The sequence below is a fragment of the Arachis ipaensis genome, chromosome B01 (assembly GCF_000816755.2).
Source record: "Arachis ipaensis cultivar K30076 chromosome B01, Araip1.1, whole genome shotgun sequence".
NCBI classification, from domain to species: Eukaryota; Viridiplantae; Streptophyta; class Magnoliopsida; order Fabales; family Fabaceae; genus Arachis; species Arachis ipaensis.
This window is the reverse complement of record NC_029785.2, coordinates 128467638-128472210: the sequence shown is the minus strand read 5'-3', so window position 1 is coordinate 128472210 and position 4573 is coordinate 128467638. Positions and strand designations below refer to the sequence as shown.

The 4573-nt window shown below is 35.1% G+C and overlaps 1 pseudogene; it reads right to left on the bottom strand.

The window, feature by feature from the left end:
• On the bottom strand, nucleotides 1942–4325 carry LOC107613824 (annotated as a pseudogene).

Genomic DNA, 4573 nt, shown 5'->3' with positions numbered 1-4573 from the left:
TTCCTCTTATATATGGGACTATTGTAGCGCTTTGAGACTTACTAAAAATATGAGACTAGAGGAATCTTCACATGCTAATAATGATTAATTGACTTTTTTTTCACAATGGATCTTAAATGTTGGAGATGGCAATATAGGTGGGCCTAATGATGGCATCTCTGAGATTATAATTCTTACTGAGTTACTCATATATCAAATTTTGAAGATCCTCTTAGTTCTATTGTGGATAGTATATATCCAAACCTTCTTGAAAATCACTTGGATTGGTTGCAATCATGAGCAATTTTTTTGTTCTACACTTGATATGGTTGAGAAGATAAATCAATATATTATTATGAAAATTTTAGGAGATGAAAAATTTACTTGAATTAAGACAATGTTGTCAAATTTTATGAAAGTGGCGAGTATGCTACTGAAACACTTACTCTGTAGTTTCTAAACAGCCTTCAATGTTCAGAATTACCTCATCATCATGCTTTGAAGTTAAAGGTTGGGATTGCTACAATTCTTTTAAAAAATTTGGACCAATCTATAGGTTTATGTAATGGCAGCAAACTAATTATAACAAGGTTATCTAATCATATTATAGAAACAAATGTATTAGTTGGAAGTTATCTTGGAAAAAAGGTCTTAATCCTACGCATGTCTCCTTCTCAATCACCATGGCCTTTCAAATTGAATAGGAGACAATTTTTTATTGTTGTTTCATATGCCATGACCATCAATTAAAAAAAAGTCAAAGACAATCTCTTAGTAATGTTGAAGTGTATCTTCCTAAATTTGTGTTTAGCCACGAACAACTTTATGTTGCTATATTCGACGCAAAGAAGGGGTTAAAAATTCTTATTCATATATAGCAAAAAAGGACATGCTATATTTGAATAGAAGGAGTGCTTGAGGGCCAGCAAATTTTGTAATTTGTAGCCATCAATTAGTCATCATTAATATTTTTAATGGTGTGAGATTACATCTAATGACATGGAATTACTCACTTTTCTTTTGCTGGTTAAGTGCTGGCCAAATTTTAATAAAAGTACTAGCCCCCTAGACTTTCTCTTTGAATAGCACAACAATTATATACAAAGAAATTTTCTCAAACTTAGAATAACATCTATTTTTTTATTACTATTATTTATTTTTTTCATTTATTGTTTTATATTTTACATTACAATTAAATATTTTTATTATATTCTATCATAGTTAATTTTGGTAAAAATATACCTATAATTTTTCACCGGTAAAAATACTAATTCTCATCTAAAATTGTATCCCTGGTTAGATGACCACAAACAAGATTATCAATCTATCAACCAAGATATTAGTCAATTTCAAATGGACTTAACGTGCCTGTTATTGGGGGATTTTAATCCAGTAAGGAGACCACTTTAATAAAGACACTAAATATGTCTTTTTTTTTAAAAATGTTTACATGTGTCATGATATTATTGGACATCTTTATTAAACCAGTTAATAATTTATTTTTTAATAAACTAGAACAAAATCGGTTTACTATAGCAACAATAATAAACCCAATTGCCTGCATTATAATTATTAGACGCAATTTGATCCGATTGATTTACATAATCTGAACCGAATCATATTTAAATTTTTTGATAAAAAGACAAATATATATAACTTTTGTTTTGCGGATATTTAAATCCCTAAAAATATAAAATTACAATTAAATCCCTAGAAAAAACCCAACCTTAGCCCCTTGTCCCTGCGCAAGCCCAAACTCAAGTCCAACCTCTCACTAATCCCTCAAGTTGACCCGAAAAAGAAAAAAACCTAGCCCTAGCATCTCCTTTCTCACTGAAACTCGAGCTCCTCATCTCTTTGCTCACTGGCTCTTGTAATCTCAAGCTCAATCCCTCTCTCGTCTCTGGTCTCGCACCCAAGCTCCTCGTCACTTCTGTGTCTTCAATCGTCACCGTCTCGCACTCAGTCGCGCTTGCACGCCTTCCCTGAGCTCGTCGTCATTGGCGTCAAAAGTAGCCGGTCCCGAGAGTTTTGACTCTTAACATCTGAGTTTTGACTCTCTCTATCAGAATTTGCACCTTCCTTTCTTGTTTTTTTTCACTTGAATTTCCTCGGCCAATGTTCAACCAGCAGCACGCTAAGACCAATGAAGATTGTCCCAAGAGAGCTACCACCAAGTGCTATCAGCATCACAGATAACCACTGCATCCCTTCACTATGTGGCAAGATCACCCATATTGCTATAACATAACCACTTGCCATAAATGCAATAGCCACCCACATAACCTTGTGAGCTATACTCAGTAGTCTCATATGTGGTTTCTTCTTAAAAGGAATGATGCTAACAAGAACAATAACTATAGATAGAGAAGTGAATAGTGCTATGTTGTTGCTTATTGCAAAGACCTTAAAAGCTATTGTATTACTCGCCAGACTTCCCCTTCATTGGTCCTTCTTGGTATACACCACCAGGAGGAGCAATACCAGCAGCAAAAGTCACAGTTGTAATGAAAACAGCAACTAATATGATGGTGTTTCTTGCATTCAGTAATGCCTCTTTGTGCATCTCCATGTGCTTACTCCTTTTAGCATAATAAAGTTAGTTCAGATTTTCCATTTTCTTTTGGCTCTGATGCTTATGTTTCCCTGAACTTTTTGGGGACAAGTATTATGGCTTGTAGGTAGCAATATCAAGTCTGTCGCTTACTTGAGGCTGCTGGGGCGATTTAGAGTCTGCGCTTTTGCTAAGTTCCGGTGGGCTTGTGCATTCAATAGATAGAATTTCATGTGACATTTCCAATTCATTAGAAATGTACCTTCTTGAGAGCAAAAGCCTAGAAGCTATAGGTAATAGAAAATTGGCTCTGTCTCCTTTGAGTGCGGGAGAGGAAGATTGGATGCTCCTTTTACCACCGGCTCTGATAAATGTGGCTTGCAATTGCCTATTTTCTGCAGTGTCCTTAGCCTTCTCAAGGATGTCAAGTGCTGTGAACCCTTCGCTGTTCCGAGTATTAATGTCCAGCTTTGTCTTGCTGATCAAGAAATTCTAAATTAATCATAAAACTATAAGCACAATCCACAGCTATAGTTTGTCATTCAAATTCAATATAAATTTGATTGGCTATGACATATAATAACAAGGTTTTCAAATCATTGACACATATCAATGGATGTAATAGAATTCCAAATTTGATCACAAATTGAATTTTACCATCACCTTGTGGCGCCCTCCGAAAACTGCAAGAGGCAAGACACTGTTGCCATATCTATCTTAGCAGTGCAATTGGTTTGTGCCATTAGATACTTTCACCAAGTATTCCAATACATTGGTTATAGACTTTTAAAAGCCTCAAACATGTTCAAGGAAAATTCTTGTGGAGTTGTCTCTCAAAGTGTCAAGTTTATTCAACAAAAGAAACTTCTTGGTATGACTTTGAGTGTGAAAGTAAAACTTCACATTCTTTTTATTCATTTATCAAGTGCATTATAAAATTGAGCATGCTTTATTAAGTTTTATATCATTCAATGTTAATATTGAACTTTAGTCCTAAAGAAACCTCAAAAACTAAATCCATAGGCATATAATTATTGGAATCATTATAAGAGGCACTTTGATGATTTAGTAGTTGACCTGAGACTTAACATAATGGCTGAACAAACAATAATACATTTCAAAATTTTTCATCCAATTTCTCTGGATATAAATTGACTCCAAATACAATACACTTAAACCAAGATTTTGTGTTCTATTCATAATTCGTAAGCATCTTAGTCTTTGCTACTTTTCCTTCTCAGCACCTAAACCATATGTAATCTAAAAAAAATAATTGGTTTCCAGGAATCTTCAGTGCAATTTACTCACACTTTGTTGTGCAGTTTTTGATAAGAATTAACAACAGCATGATTTTTTGGGCTTACCAGGTCCAAAGGTTCATGAATTATAATTTAAGCACAACATAATAATCCAACACTATTATGTAACAATACTCTAAACACAAGAAATGAGTTTTGTAGTCTTCCTTCGCTGATGGTAGTTATTTACACTTTTTCGGCACATGAATAGTAGAAAATATAAGGAAAAAAACTGTCGCAAAAATGCTGTTTTGTTAAAGTATATCACAAACCCAAAAATGAAATGTCCTAGCAACAAATAAAAGATTAGCATAAAAACAAAGATGCCCCAAATTTAAATCCTAAAGAACTTGGCTATCCCATTAGGTGGTGGTACCAGGTCTCTGCATGACGTAGGCGGTGGTGGCGACGGCACATCGTCCCTTCCGGCTGTAGTCACTATCCGCTCCCCTGAGGGTGTACGCACCCCTAGCAACCGCCACATCGACAGTCATAACTCACGACAGCTGTGAACGTGCCACTAGCACTAGCCATAACGAGTCTATCTGTAAACGACAGCGGGAATTCCACTGGTAACCCAAATAAAGTGGAGCGGTGATTGCTGCGCTGATTAAGAAACCCATCACACTCACTAAAAACTTGTCTTTCGAAGAAACTTCGATGGAAACATAGAAGTACTGGCTAACTGGAGGGTGGAAATAGATCGACAGATCGTTCAAAACCGATATAATAAAATCAGAAA